Raw genomic sequence first — 26741 nt, 5'->3', positions numbered from 1 at the left:
TTGTTGACGTTTTAAGCATGTTTATTCTCAGGTGATTATTAAGAGCTTCCGCTGTCGCATACTTAAATAAGGACGCGATTTGGAGTCCATGCTTGTATGATATTGTGTAAAAACTGCATTCAAGAAACTTATTTGGTTGTAACATATTTGTATTGTAAACCATTATGTAATGGTCATGTGTAAACAGGATATTTTAGATTATCATTATTTGATAATCTATGTAAAGCTTTTTAAACCTTTATTGATGAAATAAAGGTTATGGTTTGTTTTAAAATGAATGCAGTCTTTGAAAAACGTCTCATATAGAGGTCAAAACCTCGCAACGAAATCAATTAATATGGAACGTTTTTAATCAATAAGAACGGGACATTTCATCTACCATCACCTTTAGCTATGTGGATATGTCATCATCAAAACACTTATCGTTATGGGTTAAGATTAATATAGTCATTAAGTATAATCCCATGTTATCCCACATTCTCCCCCAACAGTATTCATTGTGTATGGAGGACTTATACTATTTGTTATGCGAAAGGAACTTTCGGTAAACCCAGTCTGATCAACAGTGGTTGTAGGCTCGGCTAATCCACCGGAGTCTCTTGTGACATTACTAGTGATTCTGTATGCTTTAATTGTATGACATGTAGAATAAGTACTTTCTATACTATTGTTGATAGTTAGTAATAGTTACTTTTTCATATTTTGAGAAGACGAGTGTGCCGGTGTCATGTTTGTCATGAAGTCAACTCTGATGTCGTGTCGTGTCTTTTATATATTAGATACAAAGTAATAGTTTTCATAAGCATGTAATTAAGTGACACTTAGTATTGTAATAACTTAATACTTTTATGTAGATGCGTTTATTAAATATTATGTTTATCACTTCCATTGTGTATTAAAAAAATGGATGGTGCCACAATTTGGTATTAGAGCATAGGTTTGGCAGCATGCACATTATGATTGAATGTCATGCTCCCAAACTCTATGAGAGTCATGTCAAACATAGCATGCAAGAGGATGGGTTAAATGAATGATAGGACATAATGCATGTTAGTTGGTAAGTGCTAACAGATTTTATACTAAGCTTTTGTGTGACACCATATATTTTTTAAATTTATAGTTTTTCTTTTATAATGTATAAGACGCCACTAAATTTAACTGCTCGAATCTTATATATTTTGAATTTGTAGTTTTTTGAAGGTAACAACCACTGAAATAGTATTCAATTATGATTAGTACTGGAAAAAATTCAGGACCTCATTGAGTTCTGATCCTGAAGTCGCCACTGAATATAAGATCGCATATATATGTTTTATTCAAATATGTTTTATTCAGTTTCAGATAAAATGAACTCATATACAACTAGAAAATGTATAGCTTAGCTTTTATGATTGTAGCAAAATAAAAAAGTAGCTCGCAGTCTCCCATTGGGTGAATGAAAATTATAAAGGTGATTACACTGACTATAAAACCGAGTTTTTTAAGACACCATTGTGCTTTCAAAACATATTTAAGAAAACAATGTACTTTTATAAATATTATATAGAACATAGTATTTTTAATTCTTTTTACTGAAGGGAAACATTATTATTAAATATCAACAAAACATTCAAAATTAATACGACGAGATTGTCGTTAACATATTTTTAGTCAAAATCAAATTTAAACATGTTACAAAAATCTGAATTAAATTATTGTTTTGTTAAAAAATGGAAAAGGAAAGTTCAATTATTGATGACAACAAAAACCAAGTGACTGTGATGCATTCATTGTATATATCAATTACAAACACTCAAAAGGAAACAATATATTATAAAGTTTTCATCTCTAGTTCTTAATTTTTAATAAAACTATCAATTAGTAAACCTAATATAATAAATCAATTCAATTTTGAAAATTACTATAGTATTAAACAATAAATAAGAAACATCATCACCTAGGTATGATCAAAATTCCCAAAATATCAATCGAACGGAACCCGTACTAGTATCGATACCAACAACTGTACTGATAGGGATCCACTTCTTCATTTTTGAATATACCGGTTTCGGTATAACTAGGTACGGTATCAATTTTTTAAAGGAAATTGAAAATGAGTACCGAAACATTTAATAGCAACAATGAATTTGAATAGGATTGTATATCCAATTCATCGTTTTATCAATTATAACAAACAAATTATACAAACAAATAAACCTTATGGAATATGAAGAGTTCCATTTCCTATTCTCTAAGAACTTGAGATTACATCATGAGTTCGTTGACTAATTGATACAATATTAGTTTCAAAATGTAAATATCGTTAAGGAGTCTATTACATGTTATTGTAATAGATATTAGGTTTAATAAATTAAATTGTTATGTGTTCCGTTTAAGACAAACTGTAAAATTGATTTCTTTAGTCTTTTAGTTGGTGCTTTTTATAAAAAGTAAATGGAAATGGGTGGAAAGATATGAAAAATTGTAGAAACTATAGTGTTCTTGAAAATAGTTTCAAACTACTCTCTTCTCTTAAATACTTTTTGAAACTACAACATCATATATTCATATTAGAAAACTCCTATAAAACCAGCAGAGGGAATCCAACTATAGCAATTTAATAAATTAATCTTACATAATTGGGCCAAAATAATTTGGTGCCCTAAAGTTTATGTCGCCATGGGTATTTGCTTGTTGTGGCCTTTGTCTTGGGTTGAGCATGTTCAAAAATTGGGTTTAATTAATAATTAACTCACAAACCTAGATATACCTCTTAATTAAAATCATGTTTGCATGTAGTGAAATATGAACCTTCCTCTAACCTCCCTATATTGTGATGAAAAGTATGCTCACACCCTGAACAATTAGATATTAGCATCAGTTTTTATATCTAAGAAAGAAATTAATTTCAGAAAATTTTACACCCTTAACTCTAGAACCAATCCAACCAAACAACTTTACTTGACTTCTTTGACAGAAATCTTCTTGAAAACTTTATTATTTCTATTTACTATTTATTACAAATTAAGTATTATTAACTAAACAAAATCACTGATATGGAAAATGCCACTAATCTAAGTTGATTCTAAACAAGATAGTCCAAATCCCACCAAGACTGAACATCTGCAACAACAACAACAAAATGAAAGACAATATTGTTAAAATTCAAGAATTGTTTTTACAAAGATGATGTAAATGTGAAGGATTTTATTATAAGAAACAAATAAATAAATATCATTTTTTAACGAACTCTAAAGATAAATGCTTTTTTCTTTGGATCATTTTGGTTGGAACATGTCTTGCTAATATACTAATATGAACTTGCAAATAATAATAACTCATACAATAAGTTTGCAACTTTCTTTATATTAAACCAACATTCATTAAGGACTACATTTTGATTACTCATGTTACTTTAATTAAAACAAATATTACTCATATTTATACCGAAACATACGACTAATAATGAAAGGAAAAATAACCCACCTAAATTATAAACTGACTCACTAACTACAAATGAAAACATGCATATATTTATAACTACTCCACTATACATTTCTCATATTTCTTGCCTTGATTTAAAATATGGAAACTCCACGTTTACAAAAACATGCCGCAAGCTACATGCTACTTGCTTTTGATCACCGATTGTGATCACTTGCTGCATCGATGTGTTAAATACTGATACAATTATGTGCTTATAATATGCTCTGCTAAACCGCTTTCTTTCTTGCTGATTTTTTTCACAAATGAGCCACTGCTATTACTGCTTCATTCGATCTTCCTGCTTTGATCAGATTGATGCCTGGTTTTTTTCATCTTTTTTGATAATCAAATCAATGGTGATCATCCCTGCTAAACTTACTGCTACAGACCAGAATATACTAACGGCTCTGATACCAATTGTTGGAACATGTCTTGCTAATATACTAATATGAACTTACAAATAATAATAACTCATACAATAAGCTTGCAACTTTCTTTATATTAAATCAACATTCATTAAGGACTACATTTTGACTACTCATGCTACTTTAATTAAAACTACTATTACTCATATTTATACCAAAACATACGACTAACAATGAAAGAAAAAATAACCTCTTAAATTATAAAATGACCCACTAATTGGAAATGGAAACATGCAAATATTTGTAACTACTCCACTATCTATTTCTTATAATTCTTGCCTTGATCTAATAACATGGAAACCTCATATTTACTCAAACATGTGCATACTCATTCCACCAATTTTTTGACTTGGTCAACTAATTAAACCCATTCTCTGCTTCTGATTCCCACAATTCACGTTCACTTTTTTATTCCTACCGACTTACTCATGATAATTAATTACGTATTTGGACTACTATGAATTGGGCTATAAAGGCCAAACTATTTCTTCTACTTGGGCTTTTAGTTTTTTTATAACGGGCTAGACTTTGAGCTTCAATATTATCCAATATTTTTTACTAGTTAGAGTGAAAATAACCTGATGATGATCGAAGTGAAGTTAACAATGGCTAGAAAGGTATCTTGTGTGTTCAACTCTTCTTATTGAGAAGAAAAGTAATTTTTTTAAAAAGGAATTTTTTTCTTTTGGGAACAGAAGAAAGGTACTGTTTGTGAGTGTGTATGTGTGTTTTGAAGCTTTCTTTTAAGAAGAAAGATACCGCGTGTGTGCTAGGCACTTTTCCAGACAATCGATTAAATGATATACATTTGGGTCTTTTTTACAAGTTAGAGTGAAGTTAACGATGGCTATAAAGGTATTATGTGTGTGTGTGTGTGTTTTGAGGCTTTCTATTAAGATTAAAGGAGCTTTGTGTGTGCTCAACGCTTTTTCAGATAATCGATTAAAACGGTATACATTTTGAACTTTTGTGGTCCCTATGCTGTGCATGTTGATTTTTTTTTTGTGTGGATATATAATATAAAAAATAAAGCTTGTACACAAAATCACTAATATGAAAAATGTCATTAACCTAAGCTGATTCTATGCAAGATAGTCCAAATTTCACCAAGACTAAGGATCTACAACAACAACAACAATATAGAAGACAATATTTGTTATAATTCAATAAATTTTTTTACAAAGATGATGTAAATGTGAAGGATTTTATTTTAAGAAACAAATAAATAAATATCATTTTTAACGAACTATAAAAATAAATGCTTTTTTCTTTGGGTCTTTTTGTTGTAACATGTTTTGGTAATATACTAATATGAACTTGCAATTAATAATAACTCATACAATAAGATTGCAACTTTCTTTAATTAAACCAACATTCATTAAGGACTACATTTTGACTACTTATGCTACTTTAATTAAAACTACTGTTACTATTATTTATACCAAAACATACGACTAAAAATGAAAGAAAAAATAACCTCATAAATTATAGATTAACCCACTAACTACAAATGAAAACATGCATATATTTATAACTACTCCACTATCTATTTATCATATTTCTTGCCTTGATTTAATAACATGGAAACACCACGTTTACTAAAACATGTGCATGCTCATTCCAAATTTTGTTGACTTGGTCAACTAATCAAACCCATTTTGTGCTTCTGATTCCTACAATTCACGTGCACTATCTTATTCCTTTCGACTTACTCATGCTAATTAATCACGAACTTAGGCTACTATGAATTGGGTTATAAAGGTCAAACTAGTAATTATACTTGGGTTTTTATTTTTTTATAACGGGCTAGACATTGGGCTTCAACATTATCGAACATTCACCCGCCTAATCTTGAACCGAGCTTCTTTCGGCTTGCTACAACTTGCTAACTACTTTCTCGCTACTTGCTACGAGAAATTTTCTAAATGCTGAAATTTACTGCAATTACAACCTGCTGTTTTCTGTTGACTGCCATTCTAATGCTGGAACACTAAATACTACTGTTTTTTTATGATAAAAAATTTGATCAATCTTGCCGCAAGCTACATGCTACTTGATTTTGATCACCGATTGTGATCACTAACTGCATCAATGTGTTAACTGCTGGTACCATTGTCTGCTTATAATCTACTCTGCTAAACTGCTTTCTTTGTTGCTGATTTTCACAAATTAGCCATTGCTATTACTGCTTTACACGATCTTCCTGCTTTGATCAGATTGATACATGCTTTTCTTCTTCTTTTCTAATGATCAAATCAATGATGATCATCCCTGTTAAACTCACTGCTGCAAACCAAAATCTACTAACAGCTCTGATACCAATTGTTGGAACATGTCTTGCTAATATACTAATATGAACTTGCAAATAATAACTCATACAATATGCTTGCAACTTTATTTTTATTAAACCAACATTCATTAAGGACTACATTTTGACTACTCATGCTACTTATATTAAAATTGTTATTACACATATTTATACCAAAACATACTACTAACAATGAAAGAAAAAATAACCTTCTAAATTATAAACTGACCCACTAATCGCAAATGGAAACATGCATATATTTATAACTACTCCAATATCTATTTCTCCTACCTCTTGCCTTGATCTAATAACATGGAAACACCATGTTTACTAAAACATGTGCACACTCATTCTACCATTTTGTTGACTTGGTCAACTAATCAAACCCATTCTCTGCTTATGATTCCCACATTTCACGTGCACTTTTTTAATCCTATCGACTTACTCATGCTAATTAAGCACGTACTACGGATACTGTGAATTGGGCTATAAGGGCCAAACTATTTTTTCTACTTGGGCTTTTATTTTTTTTATAACGGGCTAGAATTTGGGCTTCAAGATTATCCAAAATTTTTTACAAGTTAGAGCGAAGATAACCTGATGATAATTGAAGTGAAGTTAACAATGGCTAGAAAGATACTGTGTGTCCAACGCTTCTTATTGAGAAGAAAAGTACTTTTTTGGAACTAAATTTTTTTCTTTTCGGAACGGAAGAAAGGTACTGTTTGTGTGTGTGTATGTGTGCTTTGAGGCTTTCTTTTAAGAAGAAAGAAATTGTGTGTGTGCTTGGCGCTTTTCCGAACAATCGAGTAAACGGTATACATTTGTTTTTTACAAATTAGAGTGAAGTTAACAATGGCTAGAAAGATATTGTGTGTGCGTGTTCAACACTTCTTATTGAGAAGAAAGGTACTTATTGTGTGTGTGTGTGTTTGTGTGTGTGTTTTGAAGCTTTCTGTCAAGATGAAAGGAGCTTTGTGTGTGCTCAGTACTTTTTCAGACAATCGATCAAAACAGTATACATTTTGAACATTTATGGTCCCTATGTTGTACCTGTTGATTTTATTTAATTTTTTTGTAGATATATAATATATAAAATAAAGCTAGTACACAAAATCACTAATATGGAAAATGTCATTAACCTAAGCTGATTCTATGCAAGATAGTGTAAATCCCACCAAGACTGCGGATATGCAACAACAACAACAACAACAACAACAACAACAACAACAACAATATCGAAGACAATATTTGTTAAATTTCAAGAAAAGTTTTTACAAAGATAATGTAAATGTGAAGGATTTTATTTTAAGAAACAAATAAATAAATATCATTTTTTTATCGAACTCTAAAGATAAATGTTTCTTTCTTTGGGTCATTTTTGTTGGAACATGTCTTGCTAATATAGTAATATGAATTTGCAAATAATAATAACTTATACAATAAGCTTGCAACTTTCTTTATATTAAACTAACATTCATTAAGGACTATATTTTGACTACTCATGCTACTTTAATTAAAAATACTATTACTCCTATTTATACAAAAACATACGACTAAAAATGATGGAAAAATAACCTCCTAAATTATAAACTGATCCACTAACTACAAATGGAAACACGCATGTATTTATAACTACTCTACTATCTATTTCTCATATTATTTGCCTTGATTTAATAACATGAAATCCCCACATTTACTAAAACATGTGCATACTCATTCCATGATTTTGTTGACTTGGTCAACTAATTAAACTCATTCTCTACTTCTCATTCCCACAACAAACGTGCACTTTTTTATTCCTTCCGACTTACTCATTTGGGCTTCAAGGTTATCTAACATTCACCCCCATAATCTTGAACCGAGCCTCTTTCGGCTTGCTACAAATTTGCTAACTGCTATCTCGCTACGAGAAATTTTCTAAGTGCTGAAATTTACTGCTATTACAACTAGGGATGGCAATGGATACTCGATCCAGTGGATATCCATCCGATTCACCCGATTATTCGTGGATATGGATGATCTAAATGGATATGGATATGGATGTGGATGAAAAAAATTCATCCATGGATGAACCCGCTTTCACCCTAAATAACTAAATATATAAATTTATCACTCAAAAATTAGTATCATTTATGTAGTGATATTTCATTAATTATATTCATATTCATCTTTCTTTATATTTTCTCTAAAAATATAACTTTCTTCTTATATTTTGTTTTGTTTAAATAATCAAATGTATTTATCGTACTTTGGTGGTTCAAATGTGATTCCATGTAACTAAAAGTAAACAACTTACATGTCGATATCTTTACACGTTTAATAGGTTATCTATTGAATATTTGTTATATAGATTAGTAAAATGTGACTTTCGGTCGAATAAACTATTAAAAATATTAATTTTGATCGTATATAGTGAACCACCGTTTATAATTGTTAAAAATAAAATAAATTTAAGCGGATATGGATAATTATCCATTAACCCGCTTCACCCGACGAATATGGATATGGATGGATGAAAAGTAAAAAAAATAAATGAATATGGATATGGATACGACCTCACCCGATCCATATCCGATCCATTGCCATCCCTAATTACAACATTTTATTTTCTGCTGACTGCCATTCTACTGTTGGCATGCTAACTCTTACTACTGATTTTTTATGATAAAAAATTTGATCAATATTGCCGCAAGCTACATGTTACTTGCTGTTGATAATAACAATTGTGATCACATGCTGCATCGATGCGTTAACTGGTGGTACCATTGTCTGCTTATAAACTGCTTTGCTAAACTGCTTTCTTTCTTGTTGATTTGTTTTTCACAAATCAGCCACTGCTATTACTGCTTCATCCGATCTTCCTGCTTTGTTCAGATTGATGCCTGCTTTTCTTCTTCTTTTCTGATGATTAAATCAATGGTGATCATCTCTGCAAAACTTACTGCTGCAAACCGGAATCTACCAACGGCTCTGATACGAATTGTTGAAACATGTCTTGCTAATATACTAATATGAACTTGCAAATAATAATAACTCATATAATAAGCTTACAACTTTCTTTATATTGAACCAACAATCATTAAGGACTTCATTTTGACTACTCATGATACTTTAATTAAAACTACTATTACTCATATTTATTTCAAATCATACGACTAACAATGAAAGAAAAATAACCTCCTAAATTATAAACTGACCCACTAATTGCAAATAGAAACATGCATACATTTATAACTACTCTACTATTTATTTCTCCTACTTCTTGTCTTGATCTAATAACATGGAAAACTCATGTTTACTAAAACATTTGCATACTCATTCCACCATTTTATTGACTTGGTCAACTAATCAAACCCATTATGTGCTTCTGATTCTCACAATCCACGTGCACTTTTTTATTCCTACCGACTAACTCATGCTCGGCTACTATGAATTGGGCTATAAAGGCCAAAATATTTCTTCAACTTGGGCTTAAATTTTTTTTTTATAGCGGGCTATAATTTGGGCTTCAAGATTATCCAACATTTTTTACAAGTTAGAGTGAAGATAATCTGATGATGATGGAAGTGAAGTTAATAATGGCTAGAAAGGTATTGTGTGTGTTTCAACGCTTCTTATGAGAAGAAAATTACTTTTTTGGAACATTTTTTTTCTTTTGGGAACGAAAAAAGGTACTGTTTGAGAGTATGTATGTGTGTTTTGAGGCTTTCTCTTAAGAAGAAAGAAACTGCGTGTGTGCTTGGCGCTTTTCCAGACAATTGATTAAATGGTATACATTTTGATCTTTTTTACAAGTTAGAGTGAAGTTAACAATGGCTAGAAAGGAATTGTGTGTGTGTGTGTGTTCAACGCTTTTTATTAAGAAGAAATGGACTTATTGTGTGTGAATGTGTGTGTGTTTATTGAGGCTTTCTGTTAAGATGAAAGGAGCTTTGTTTGTGCTTAGCGTTTTTTAGACAATTGATCAAAACGGTATACGTTTTGAACATTTGTGGTCCCTATGTTGTACTTGTTATTTTTTTTTTTTTTGTGTGGATATATAATATAAAAATAAAGGTAGTACACAAAATCACTAATATGAAAAATGCCATTAACCTAAGCTCATACTATGCAAGATAGTCCAAATCCTACCAAGACTGAGGATCTGCAACAACAACAACAACAATATGGAACACAATATTTGTTAAAATTCCAGAAATTTTTTTACAAAGATGATGTAAATGTGAAGAATTTTATTTTATGAAACAAATAAATAAATATCATTTTTTAACGAACTCTAAAGCTAAATGGTTTTCTCTTTGGGTCATTTTTGTTGGAACATGTTTAGCTAATAAACTAATATGAACTTGCAAGTAATAATAACTCATACAATAAGTTTGCAACTTTCTTTATATTAAACCAACATTCATTAAGGATTAAATTTTGACTACTAATGCTAATATAATTAAAAATACTATTACTCCTATTTATACCAAAATATATGGCTAACAATGAAAAGAAAAATAACATCCTAAATTATAAACTGGCCCACTAACTACAAATGGAAACATGCATATATTTATAACCACTCCAACATTTATTTCTCATATTTCTTGCCTTGATTTAATAACATGGAAACCGCACGTTTACTAAAACATGTGCATACTCATTCCACCATTTTGTTTACCTAGTCAACTAATAAAACCCATTATCTACTTTTGAAGTTCTGATTCCCACAATTCACGTGCACTTTTTTATTCTTTCCGACTTACACATGCTAATTAATCACGTATTTAGGCTACTATGAATTGGGCTATAAAGGTCAAACTATTTCTTCTACTTGGGCTTTTTTTTAATAACGGGCAAGATTTTGGGCTTCAAGATAATCCAACATTCACTCCCATAGTCTTGAACCGAGCCTCTTTCGGCTTGCTAACTGCTTTCTCGCTACTTGCTACGAGAAATTTTATAACTGCTGAAATTTACTGCTATTACAACCTGTTATTTTCTACTGACTGCATTCTACTGCTGGCATGCTAACTGCTACCAATGCTTTTTTATGATAAAATATTTGATCAATTATGCCGCAAGCTACATGCTACTTTCTTTTGATCACCGATTGTGATCAGCTGTTGCATTGATGCGTTAACTGCTGGTACAATTTTCTGCTTATAATCTGCTCTGTTAAACTGCTTTCTTTCTTGTTGATTTTTTTCCCACAAATCAGCCAATACTATTACTGCTTCGTCCGATCTTCCTACTTTGATCAGATTGATGCCTGCTTTTCTTCTTCTTTTATGATGATCAAATTAATGATGATAATCCCTGCTAAACTTACTATTGCAAACCAGAATCTACTAACGGCTCTGATACCAATTGTTGGAACATATCTTGCTAATATATACTAATATGAACTTACAAATAATAATAACCCATACAATAAGCTTGCAACATTCTTTATATTAAACCAACATTCATTAAAGACTACATTTTGACTACTCATGCTACTTTAATTAAAACTACTATTACTCATATTAATACCAAAACATACGACTAACAATGAAAGGAAAAATAACTTTCTAAATTATAAATTGGCCACAAATTTTTTTATCACATTATTCTTTTTCATTTATGAAAGTGAACAATTAATTTGGAACATCCAAAAAATGAATACTGGACAATAGATATAGGACGGAGGAAGTACGAAATACTAACTGTTGTACCTATAAATTCTGTAAAACATTTTCCTTTTCCCCGATGACCATTAGTTATTTGTAATACTCATTTCATCATATCATTATAATCATAATCATAATCATAATAATCATATTAATTAAGAAAAAATTATAAGTACGATTTTGTAAATCATATGAACCAACTATGTATTCCTCTAAAAAAATTAATTTAATGAAATAGAATGCTCTTTTGTAAATTATATATTTACATATACATTTTTTTTTATCTATCATTCTTTTTTTGTTATATATATATATTTTTTTTCTAATTATAAATTTAATTTTTAATATTACACAAGTAATTTACTTTTCAAATATATATACATATACTGACATGTAACGAAATTCATTATTTCACTTAATGTAATTTCCGAATTTATATTCTTCAATTATCATGTGCGATTTTTTCTATTTTAAATTCATCTAAATAAACTTTGAATTTATATAAAGTTAAGTGGAGAAAGTTAATACTATCTCCGTCTCAAATCTATAGTTCAGTATTCCATTTTGGGATGTCCCAAATTAATTGTCCACTTCCATAAATAGAAAAAAAGAAGAAGATTAAGTTCTATTATGTCATTAATGTATGTGGATAGGATTAAAGAAGAAAGAAAAAGTAAAGGTAAAACTAGAAATTAAACAGAATGTAAACCATAAGTACAGTACTTTTATGAAATTTTCTAAAACTATGTGTTTTTTGTCTGGGACAATTAATTTGAGACCGAAAGAGTAATATTAAAGAAACTATTGTGAACAAATAGTCAAATATAAAGACAAAGTTAATTTGATTTAAGTTTTTATTGATTTATATAATATATATTAACCCTAAGTGGTAGTTTAATACGGAGTATAATTAGAGACTTGGGAAGCTCTATTAGAGAGTCGAGCTCAAACTTCATACACAACTTTGAAATTTAGTCTTTAAAGAAAAAATGATTTTAAAATTCCTACTATACCTTATTTTCAAGTGTATTACAGAATGTATAGAATTCAACACTAAGATAAGCACTTCAGTTGTTACTTACTTTTGTTGGTCATAACTCATAAGTGTGGGTTGCTTATGCTAACAAATGTTTTTAGTAACAAACCAAACCCTCGTTTAAACCCACAAACCCATCCAAAAGTAATCTTGATAGGCCGAACCCATTTTGATTAATACATCAAGATCAATAAGAAATAAAACCTAAAGTGTAAAAATAAAATAAAAAAGATCGAAGACCCAAGTGAGCTTATTTATTGATATTTTGACGCCCCATACAAAACCATCATGTACGAATCGTCAACAACAGGTCCATTATACGGTATAATACTACATGTTGTTTTAAAATGAGTTTTGTATTCATGAAAAGATGACGTCTTTACCAACGTCAAATGTTTTACAAAGATAACGTGCTTCTACGAATAGAAGGCATTAATATAAGTACGTGACACAAAGGTCATTACAAAGCCATAGCTCGTAAATAACATAAGTTGTGAATGCAAAGCAAAAGTTCCATGCTTGAGACATCACTAAACAATGCAGCGGAAGTCTAACACAACAAGTCTATAACAGCAAGTCTATAACACCAAGACTATAACAGCAAGTCTAACAGTGGAAGCAACAACGTCTAAGCACCAGAGAAATACATGCTTAAAAAGTCAACACGAATGTTGGTGAGCTATAGTTTGTTTGTAATCAGTAATGTAATGTAGACCACGAGATTTCAGTGCTTCAATCAACGTTTCAAATCAGTATGATAAAGTATATGCTTATCCGTGGGCACCCGGTAACTAACTTAACGTAATAATAATACCCCCTAAAAGTACACTTGGCGAGTGCGTATGTCCTCGAAGTATCAAACACCCGTTAAATGCTAGCGCGACTAGCCCGAGTGGGGATGTCAAACCCTATGGATCCATATCTAATATTCGCGTTTACCGGTTCAAAAACCAATGATTAAACGTTACCGTGCTAAGGGGAATCTTTGTGCCGTTATATCACCCACACATATATAAAGTTTAAGTACTCGTGTCTAGTATGTAAAACATAAAAAGCGCATGTATTCTCAGTCCCAAAAATAGTAAAGTAAAAAGGGAAGCTATAACTCACAGTGAATGTGCGGTAAAGTCGATATAAAAAGTATGCAAGTAGTAAGTCGGTCCGAAAGGTCGTCAACCTAAGTCAAAGGTCACTAAGTCAGTATATTGTCCCCAAAAGTTTAAAAGTGAATAAATTAAGTCTTAAGTATCATCATCATCATCATCATTCGTAAAAGCTAAAGTAAGTTTTTAACAAGAATAGAGATCGAAACAAAAGGCTGACTTCGGACAGCTGCTACGACCTCTATACAAACCGAAAAGATGCGTGGTCAGTGGCCAAGGCTCCGTATGTGAGTTCTCTAACCGCTATCTAATTTTCAGATCCTAACTCGATGTCGTTTGACCGTGGTGATGGTTCAAGCACGAGTAGGTCAGAATTTTTAGCACATCGTTATAACGGCGTAGTAACTTTCGGAAGGCTATAAATCCTAAACCGTATATCGGATTTAGGCGAGTCCTAAACGAAAAGTCATCTACTCGAACTGAACTATCTAAAAATAAATTTTTCAGAAGTCCTAGGAGTCTGATCAGACCACGAAAAACAGCAAACAAGTGCTCTGGTAGGTTTCTTGGTGCTTGATGCTCATCACGGTTCTCATCCTTGATGCGTGTAAGCTTTAAGTGTACAACTCTTTGATGTTTTAGCATCACTTTGACCAATTTTCAACCATCAACACACAACTAAGAGTAAAAGCTAACATTCTACAAGTTTTGAACATCAAGGTTGCCTCTTTATTTCATAAACCCAATAAAGCTTCAACCTTTGTCCTTTTTGTGACAACCCGAAAATTTTCAACCAAATTTAAACTTAATCTTTATATGTTTCCAATACGATAAGCAAAGTCTGTAATGTTGAGTCTCTAAAGTTTTGGAATTATATTCAAGTAAATAATTACCCTTTGACCGTGCTCGACGATTCACGAACAATATATATATATATATATATATATATATATATATATATATATATATATATATATATATATATATATAACTGGATGTGCATATATGATTATATATATAAATATTATTTGAAAACGTTAACAAAGTATTGGATGTATAATACTTTACATGAACGTATTTGTTTCAATATATTGTTTAATATATTTATCGACAGAATTAAAAGATAATATCAAATGATTGAATTATTAGATACATGATGAATTTGTTACGGGTCTCTGTTACGAGGTTCACATTAATTTGAGAAATCATTCCATTTTAATGATATTCAAAAAAATTGGTAAAGTGATCTACAAGTGAGAACAAGATGTCAATTAACGAGTGTTAGACAAAAGTTGGTGGAAATTTCTGTTTGATTTTCAATGCATGCTTTACAATAATTCCATAGTTACTTTTGATAAAATAACAATTTAGTTTTCATATTATTTAAGGTGAAATGAAATTAGGGAATATAGATAACTTAGAAAATAGGTATCGACAAGTTAAATAAATCGACATTTTACATTAAGATAATTTCATACGTTTATTTAACCTTTAGACCTTATCCCACGTTTCAACAGCAAACTGTAATTTAAAAACATGAAACCTATTATATATAATTTTACTTTCCTAAAACGTTTTATGATATAACGATTTCCGTTATTTTAATCTTTTAACAAAAATGATTTTTAATTATATTTAGTTAATTTAATTTCAAAGTACAAAAACGTTTTCAGTTTAAAAGAACCTTATTATTAAAATGTTTTATGAGATAATTTGTTTATGAGATTTGAAAAACTTAATTAAAGCTTTGTATTATAAATTACACATATATACATATGGTTTCAAAACATAAGCGTGATATGATATAATAATTTCTTTTATTTAAACGATTCAAAAATGAACTTTGAAATATAATCAGTTTCGAAAAACTAAATATTATAGCATTAAATAAATATTTCGAATTTATATTTCGAAATGAAGGTGTATATATATATATATATATATATATATATATATATATATATATATATATATATATATATATATATATATATATATATATATATATATATACCAATGTAATAAGATTTAATATTAATTTAGTTATAAGATGTTTTATTTAATTAATACTATTATATACTTCGATTTATCATATCCGATGAGAGTCCCGGAATGATGGGGATATTCTATATGCATCCTGTTAAGGTCGGTTACTAGGTGTTCAATCCATATGAATAATTTTTATGCAAATTGCTATATGCATGCATGATGTTTATTATGTAGTGACCCGAACTTTTCCATGTTTTTATATATTAAATGAAATTGATATTTACATGATTAAGTGTTTCCAACATGTTAAGCAATCAAACTTGTTAAGACTTGATTAATTGAAATAGGTTTCATATAGACAATTGACCACCCAAGTTGACCGGTGATTCACGAACGTTAAAACTTGTAAAAACTATATGATGACATATATATGATTATATATATATTTAACATGATATTATGATAAGTTAGTATCTCATTAGGTATTTTAACAATGAGTTATATACATAAAATTGAGTTTATTGAATTAAGAAACTCGAAACGATATATATAACGATTATCGTTATAACAACGTCTTACAAAATACATATGAATCATATTAAGATATTGATACACTATGTTTAATCATGATAAATGATAAGTAAACATGTCATTAAGTGTGTTAACAATGAACTACATATGTAAAAACAAGACTACTAACTTAATGATTTCGAAACGAGACATATATGTAACGATTATCGTTGTAACAACATTTAACTGTATATATATCATACTAAGATATATTAATATATCATAATATCATGATAATGTAATAATTTAACATCTCTTTAGATATAATAAACAATGGGTTAACAACATTTAACAAGATCGTTAACTTAAAGGTTTCAAATCAACATTTACATGTAACGACTAACGATGACTTAACGACTCAGTTAAAATGTATATACATGTAGTGTTTTAATATGTATTCATACACTTTTGAAAGACTTCAAGACACTTATTAAAATACTTCTACTTAACAAAAATGCTTACAATTACATCCTCGTTCAGTTTCATCAACAATTCTACTCGTATGCACCCGTATTCGTACTCGTACAATACACAGCTTTTAGATGTATGTACTATTGGTATATACACTCCAATGATCAGATCTTAGCAGCCCATGTGAGTCACCTAACACATGTGGGAACCAGCATTTTGCAACTAGCATGAAATATCTCATAAAATTACAAAAATATTAGTAATCATTCATGACTTATTTACATGTAAACAAAATTACACATCCTTTATATCTAATCCATATACCAACGACCAAAAACACCTACAAACACTTTCATTCTTCAATTTTCTTCATCTAATTGATCTCTCTCAAGTTCTATCTTCAACTTCTAAGTGTTCTTCATAAATTCTACAAGTTCTAGTTTCATAAAATCAAGAATACTTCCAAGTTTGCTAGCTTACTTCCAATCTTGTAGAGTGATCATCCAACCTCAAGAAATCTTTCTTATTTACAGTAAGATATATTTCTAATACAAGGTAATACTCATATTCAAACTTTGATTCAATTTCTATAACTATAACAATCTTATTTCGAGTGGAAATCTTACTTGAACTTGTTTTCGTGTCATGAGTCTGCTTCAAGAACTTTCAATCCATTCAAGGATCCTTTGAAGCTATATCTATTTTTTTCATTTCCAGTAGGTTTATCTACAAAACCTGAGGTAGTAATGATGTTCATAACATCATTCAATTCATATATATAAAACTACCTTATTCGAAGGTTTAAACTTGAAATCACTAGAACATAGTTTAGTTAATTCTAAACTTGTTCGCAAACAAAAGTTAATCCTTCTAAATTGACTTTTAAAATCAACTAGACACATGTTATATATCTATATGATATGCTAACTTAATGATTTAAAACCTAAAAACATGAAAAACACCGTAAAACTGGATATACGCCGTCGTTGTAACACCGCGGGCTGTTTTGGGTTAGTTAATTAAAAACTATGATAAACTTTGATATAAAAGTTGTTCTTCTGGGAAAATGATTTTTCTTAGGAACATAAAACTATATCCAAAAATCATGGTTAAACTCAAAGTGGAAGTATGTTTTCCGAAATGGTCATCTAGACGTCGTTCTTTCGACTGAAATGACTACCTTTACAAAAACGACTTGTAACCTGTATTTTCGACTATAAACTTATACTTTTTCTGTATATATTCATAAACTTAATTTCAATATGAAACGATAGCAACTTGAACCACTCAAAATGGATTTAAAACGAAGAAGTTATGGGTAAAACAAGATTGGATATTTTTACTAGTTGTAGCTACGTGAAAATTGGTAACAAATCTATTTTAATCATATCCTAGCTAACTTATATTTTATTATACATGTATTATAATATATTATGTAATCTTGGGATACCATAGACACGTATGCAAATGTTTTGACATATCATATCGACCCATGTATATATGTTATTTGGAACAACCATAGATACTCTATATGCAGTAATGTTGGAGTTAGCTATACAGGGTTGAGGTTGATTCCAAAAATATATATACTTTAAGTTGTGATCTAGCCTGAGACGTGTATACACTGGGTCGTGGATTGATTCAAGATAATATATATCAATTTATTTCTGTACATCTAACTGTGAACAACTAGTTGTAGGTTACTAACGAGGACATCTGACTTAATAAACTTAAAACAGTAAAACGTATTAAAAAATGTTGTAAATATATTTTGAACATACTTTGATATATATGTACATATTTGTTATAGGTTTTTGAATCGACCAGTGGCCAAGTCTTACTTCCTGACGAAGTAAATATGTGAAAGTGAGTTATAGCCCCACTTTTAAAATCTAATATTTTGGGATGAGAATACATGCAGTTTTATAAATGTTTTACGAAATAGATACAAGTAAATGAAACTATATTATATGGGTGAATGATCGAAGCCGAATATGCCCCTTTTGCTTGGTAGCCTAAGAATTAGTAAACCGATCTACTAATTGACGTGAATCCTAAAGATAGATCTATTGGGCCTAACAAACCCCATCCAAAGTACCGGATGCTTTAGTACTTCAAATTCATTTTTATCATGTCCGAAGGATTTCCAGGAATGATAGGGGATATTCTTATATGCATCTTGTTAATGTCGGTTACCAGGTGTTCACCATATGAATGAATTTTATCTCTATGTATGGGATGTATATTGAAATATGAAATCTTGTGGTTTATTATTATGATTTGATAATATATAGGTTAAACCTATAACTCGCAAACATTTTTGTTGACGTTTTAAGCATGTTTATTCTCAGGTGATTATTAAGAGCTTCCGCTGTTGCATACTAAAATAAGGACAAGATTTGGAGTCCATGCTTGTATGATATTATGTAAAAATTGCATTCAAGAAACTTATTTTTGATGTAATATATTCTTATTGTAAACCATTATGTAATGGTCGTGTGTAAATGGTATATTTTAGATTATCATTATTTGATAATCTACGTAATGCTTTTTAAACCTTTATCGATAAAATAAAGGTTATGGTTGTTTTAAAAATGAATGCAGTCTTTGAAAAACGTCTCATATAGAGTTCAAAACCTCGCGACGAAATCAATTAATATGGAACGTTTATAATCAATATGAACGGGACATTTCATATTAGAAATGGAAATATGAAATCTTGTGGTCTATTAAAATTATGGAAATGATTGATTACGATAAACTAATGAACTCACTAACCTTTTGGTTGACACTTGTAAGCATGTTTATTCTCAGGTATTAAAGAAATCTTCCGCTGTGCATTTGCTCATTTTAATGATATAATTTGGAGTCATTCATGGCATATTTCAAAAGACGTTGCATTCAAGTTGTTGAGGTCAATAAAGATTATTATTAAGTAAATGACAGATTAGGTCATTTATAGTTTGGATATTATGAAATGGTATGTATGCCTGTCAACCTTCGATATAATGAAAGTTGTCTTTTAAAAACGAATGCAATGTTTATAAAATATATCATATAGATGTCAAATACCTCGCAATGAAATCAGTTATTATGTAACGTTTATAATCGATATGAACGGGGCATTTCACTTTTTACACAAGTTTATGCATCTTCATCATATGAGATGATGAAGACTTGATCTTTATCATCACAACAATCACAAAAAGGTTCCAAGTAAGTGAGATCTACAATGATAACTTAGATCTCAAGTATTAAGAAAACCTTAAGCTAGAAAGCTTAGATCTTTACAAGATTAATGAGACCATAAGCTAGAAAGCTAAGATCTAATGAGAGTAATGAGACCATAAGCTAAAAAGCTAAGATTTTTAACAAAATAATGAAAGCCTAAGCTAGAAAACTTGGATCTTTAATGTTCTTGAAGATCCTTAAAGCAAAAGGCTAGATCTTCAAGTTACATGAAGATCATAAACACAAGTTTTGATCTTTTTAACGAAATAAAGTGATCATAAGCTAGAAAACTTAGATACAACAAAATAATGAAGATTCAAAGCTAGAAAGCTTGAATCTTTCATGTTCTTGAAGGATTCAAATCAAAGTTTGAATCTTCAAGATATAACAAGATCAAGAAGCTAAAAAGCTTGATCCTTGCATGATGATGATGATGTCGATGCTATGAAGAAGAAAAGAAGAAGAAGAAAATTTAAAACTTACACTTTTTAGAGTGAGAAAGACTAGAGAGAGAATTAGAGAGTAAGTGTGTGTAAAATGTGAATGAGATTAAGTGTGAAATGAGAGAAATAAGGTTTATATTTATAGTGGTGGAGGTGGTGGTGGGTGCCCTAAAATCGTAGGCTTAGATGGGGGACAAGGGGACAACTTTTTGCTTTTTGGTCAGTGGTGGTCTAAAGGTGGTACTTATTGTTAGGATCCCATGCAACATTTGTGATTATGGTGAACAAAAATGCTAGTATGTTGACTCTTATTAATGGGTATTTGTCTTACATTTATATGGGTCATAAACTTATTAAAATTGGGCTAATTAAATGGTCCATTAGCTAGAGTAGGGTGGACTAAAGTCCAACAAGGTAGAAAGTCCAACAAGACTAACTAGTGAGAATAAGTAAATTACTAAGCGTAATTAAGCAACCATAAACCCAAGTAATTGTTATTAGAAAATAACAATTAGTATTACGTAGTCATAATATTCCAATTATGACCAAAGTTTAACGTGTACAAAGTACATAGCTCGTTCTAAACATCAAGTGACACTAACGGTCATAAAAGCATTCGAGGATCAAGTTAAGTGATTAAACACTTAATAGCATGTTGTAAGATGTTAACCAAAGTAATTATCATGAAATAAGATCCCAGATTATAAGCCAACATAGTACGCATAAATACGCAGTTTCGCAGAAAGTAACAAGCACAAAAGTAAGTCGAAAAAGTCGGGTCGTTACATTACCCACCTATTAATGATAATTTCGTCCCGAAATTTTGAGGAGTGACCTAAAACGGTACCGAATTTGAAAAAGCAGGAGCGTATCAAAGTTCCGAGAGGCTCGTGGGCTCAGAAGTGAGCTATTTACATTGAAAGGTACTTGGGCGTATAAAAGTAAGAATAGGTATATGCCGTTAATTAAGTCTCTTATCCTAAGAGATCAACAAATTGATTTCGTTTCTTGCTAATATGAATATGTCATCTGAATATATACTCACAAAAGGAAAGATGATGTTTTTAGTCTTACAGGCATCTTCAGTAAGCTGGATGCATGAAATGCATCATGAATGTTACCAAACTCATCTAAAACACTGAGCGTTTATGTCGCAATACAAAGCTGACAGATAGAATGGAAAATATGGCGATCACAACATACTGCATGTGAACTTATCCTTGGATGGAATGAAAGCATAGTTCCATAATGTAACATTATCCTTTCAGTTACATGTTGAAGTTATGGTTAACATCGACATTGAAATGTCCCGTTCATATTGATTATAAACGTTCCATATTAATTGATTTTGTCGCGAGGTTTTGACCTCTATATGAGACGTTTTTCAAAGACTGCATTCATTTTTAAAACAACCATAACCTTTATTTTATCGATAAAGGTTTAAAAAGCATTACGTAGATTATCAAATAATGATAATCTAAAATATACCATTTACACACGACCATTACATAATGGTTTACAATAAGAATATATTGCATCAAAAATAAGTTTCTTGAATGCAGTTTTTACATAATATCATACAAGCATGGACTCCAAATCTTGTCCTTATTTTAGTATGCAACAACGGAAGCTCTTATTAATCACCTGAGAATAAACATGTTTAAAACGTCAACAAAAATGTTGGTGAGTTATAGGTTTAACCTATATATTATCAAATCATAATAATAGACCACAAGATTTCATATTTCAATATACATCCCATACATAGAGATAAAAATTATTCATATGGTGAACACCTGGTAACCGACATTAACAAGATGCATATAAGAATATCCCCTATCATTCCGGGAAATCCTTCGGACATGATAAAAATGAATTCGAAGTACTAAAGCATCCGGTACTTTGGATGGGGTTCGTTAGGCCCAATAGATCTATCTTTAGGATTCGCGTCAATTAGTAGATCGGTTTACTAATTCTTAGGCTACCAAGCAAAAGGGGCATATTCGGCTTCGATCATTCACCCATATAATGTAGTTTCATTTACTTGTGTCTATTTCATAAAACATTTATAAAACTGCATGTATTCACATCCCAAAATATTAGATTTTAAAAGTGGGACTATAACTCACTTTCACAGATTTTTACTTCTTCGGGAAGTAAGACTTGGCCACTGGTCGATTCACGAACCTATAACAAATATGTACATATATATCAAAGTATGTTCAAAATATATTTACAACACTTTTAATACATTTTGATGTTTTAAGTTTATTAAGTCAGCTGTCCTCGTTAGTAACCTACAACTAGTTGTCCAAAGTTAGATGTACAGAAAAAAATTGATATATATTATCTTGAATCAATCCACGACCCAGTGTATACACGTCTCAGGCTAGATCACAACTCAAACTATATATATTTTTGGAATCAACATCAACCCTGTATAGCTAACTCCGACATTACTGCATATAGAGTGTCTATGGTTGTTCCTAATAATATATATAGATGGGTCGATATGATATGTCAAAACATTTGCATACGTGTCTATGGTATCCCAAGATTACATAATATATTAGAATACACGTATAATACAATATAAGTTAGCTAGGATATGATTAATATAGATTTGTTACCAATTTTCACGTAGCTACAACAAGCAAAAATAACCAATCTTGTTTTACCCATAACTTCTTCGTTTTAAATTCGTTTTGAGTGAATCCAATTTCTATGGTTTCATATTGAACTTAAGTTTATGAATCTATACAGAAAAAGTATAATTTTATAGCTGGAATTACAGGTTACAAGTCATTTTTGTAAAGGTAGTCATTTCAGTCGAAAGAACGACGTCTAGATGACCATTTTGGAAAACATACTTCCACTTTGAGTTTAACCATGATTTTTGGATATAGTTTCATGTTCATAAGAAAAATCATTTTCTCAGAATAACAACTTTTAAATCAAAGTTTATCATAGTTTTTAATTAACTAACCCAAAACAGCCCGCGGTGTTACTACGACGGCATATATCCGGTTTTACGGTGTTTTTCGTGTTTTCAGGTTTTAAATCATTAAGTTAGCATATCATATAGATATAGAACATGTGTTAAGTTGATTTTAAAAGTCAAGTTAGAAGGATTAACTTTTGTTTACGAACAAGTTTAGAATTAACTAAACTATGTTCTAGTGATTACATGTTCAAATCTTCGAATAAGATAGTTTTATATGTATGAATCGAATGATGTTATGAACATCATTACTACCTCAAGTTTAGTAGGTAAACCTACTGAAAGTAACAAGAAATGATCTAGCTTCAAAGGATCTTGGATGGCTTGAAAGTTCTTGAAGTAGAATCATGACACGAAAACAAGTTCAAGTAAGATTTCCACTCGAAATAAGATTGTTATAGTTATAGAAATTGAATCAAAGTTTGAATATGAGTATTAACTAGTATTAGAAAGATATCTTACTGTAAATAAGAAAGATTTCTTGAGGTTGGATGATCACTCTACAAGATTGGAAGTAAGCTAGCAAACTTGGAAGTATTCTTGATTTTATGAAACTAGAACTTGTAGAATTTATGAATAACACTTAGAACTTGAAGATAGAACTTGAGAGAGATCAATTAGATGAAGAAAATTGAAGAATGAAAGTGTTTGTAGGTGTTTTTAGTCGTTGGTATATGGATTAGATATAAAGGATGTGTAATTTTGTTTATATGTAAATAAGTCATGAATAATTACTCATATTTTTGTAATTTTATGAGATATTTCATGCTAGTTGCCAAATGCTGGTTCCCACATGTGTTAGGTGACTCACATGGGCTGCTAAGAGCTGATCATTGGAGTGTATATACCAATAGTACATACATCTAAAAGCTGTGTATTGTACGAGTACGAATACGGGTGTATACGAGTAGAATTGTTGATGAAACTGAACGAGGATGTAATTGTAAGCATTTTTGTTAAGTAGAAGTATTTTGATAAGTGTCTTGAAGTCTTTAAAAAGTGTATGAATACATATTAAAACACTACATGTATATACATTTTAACTGAGTCGTTAAGTCATCGTTAGTCGTTACATGTAAATGTTGATTTGAAACCTTTAAGTTAACGATCTTGTTAAATGTTGTTAACCCATTGTTTATTAAATCAAATGAGATGTTAAATTATTACATTATCATGATATCATGATGTATTAATATATCTTAATATGATATATATACATTAAATGTCGTTACAACGATAATCGTTACATATATGTCTCGTTTCAAAATCATTAAGTTAGTAGTCTTGTTTTTACATATGTAGTTCATTGTTAATATACTTAATGATATGTTTACTTATTATAATATCATGTTAACTATATATATATATATATATATATATATATATATATATATATATATATATATATATCCATATATATGTCATCATATAGTTTTTACAAGTTTTAACGTTCGTGAATCACCGGTCAACTTGGATGGTCAAATGTCTATATGAAACCTATTTCAATTAATCAAGTCTTAACAAGTTTGATTGCTTAACATGTTGGAAACACTTAATCATGTAAATAACAATTTCATTTAATATATATAAACATGGAAAAGTTCGGGTCACTACAGTACCTACCCGTTAAATAAATTTCATCCCGAAATTTTAAGCAGTTGGAGGTGTTGACGTATCTTCTGGAAATAAGTGCGGGTATTTCTTCTACATCTGATCTTCTCGTTTCCAGGTGAACTCGGGTCCTCTACGAGCATTCCATCGAACCTTAATAATTGGTATCTTGTTTTGTTTAAGTCTTTTAACCTCACGATCCATTATTTACGGGTTCTTCGATGAATTGAAGTTTTTCGTTGATTTGGATTTCGTCTAACGGAATAGTGAGATCTTCTTTAGCAAAACATTTCTTCAAATTCGAGATGTGGAAAGTGTTATGTACAGCCGCGAGTTGTTGAGGTAACTCAAGTCGGTAAGCTACTGGTCCAACACGATCAATAATCTTGAATGGTCCAATATACCTTGGATTTAATTTACCTCGTTTACCAAATCGAACAACGCCTTTCCAAGGTGCAACCTTAAGCATGACCATCTCTCCAATTTCAAATTCTATATCTTTTCTTTTAATGTCGGCATAGCTCTTTTGTCGACTTTGGGCGGTTTTCAACCGTTGTTGAATTTGGATGATCTTCTCGGTAGTTTCTTGTATTATCTCCAGACCCGTAATCTGTCTATCCCCCACTTCACTCCAACAAATTGGAGACCTGCACTTTCTACCATAAAGTGCTTCAAATGGTTCCATCTCAATGTTTGAATGGTAGCTGTTGTTGTAGGAAAATTCTGCTAACGGTAGATGTCGATCCCAACTGTTTCCGAAATCAATAACACATGCTCGTAGCATGTCTTCAAGCGTTTATATTGTCCTTTCGCTCTGCCCATCAGTTTGTAGATGATAGGCAGTACTCATGTCTAGACGAGTTCCTAATGCTTGCTGTAATGTCTGCCAGAATCTTGAAATAAATCTGCCATCCCTATCAGAGATAATAGAGATTGGTATTCCATGTCTGGAGACGACTTCCTTCAAATACAGTCGTGCTAACTTCTCCATCTTGTCATCTTCTCTTATTGGCAGGAAGTATGCTGATTTGGTGAGACGATCAACTATTACCCAAATAGTATCAAAACCACTTGCAGTCCTTGGAAATTTAGTGATGAAATCCATGGTAATGTTTTCCCATTTCCATTCCGGGATTTCGGGTTGTTGAAGTAGAACTGATGGTTTCTGATGCTCAGCTTTGACCTTAGAACACGTCAAACATTCTCCTACGTATTTAGCAACATCGGATTTCATACCTGGCCACCAAAAATGTTTCTTGAGATTCTTGTACATCTTCCCCGTTCCAGGATGTATTGAGTATCTGGTTTTATGAGCTTCTCTAAGTACCATTTCTCTCATATCTCCAAATTTTGGTACCCAAATCCTTTCAGCCCTATACCGGGTTCCGTCTTCCCAAATATTAAGATGCTTCTCCGATCCTTTGGGTATTTCATCCTTTAAATTTCCCTCTTTTAAAACTCCTTGTTGCGCCTCCTTTATTTGAGTAG

The sequence above is a fragment of the Rutidosis leptorrhynchoides genome, chromosome 1 (assembly GCF_046630445.1).
Source record: "Rutidosis leptorrhynchoides isolate AG116_Rl617_1_P2 chromosome 1, CSIRO_AGI_Rlap_v1, whole genome shotgun sequence".
Taxonomy (NCBI): Eukaryota; Viridiplantae; Streptophyta; class Magnoliopsida; order Asterales; family Asteraceae; genus Rutidosis; species Rutidosis leptorrhynchoides.
Note: the sequence above shows the minus strand (reverse complement) of the source record.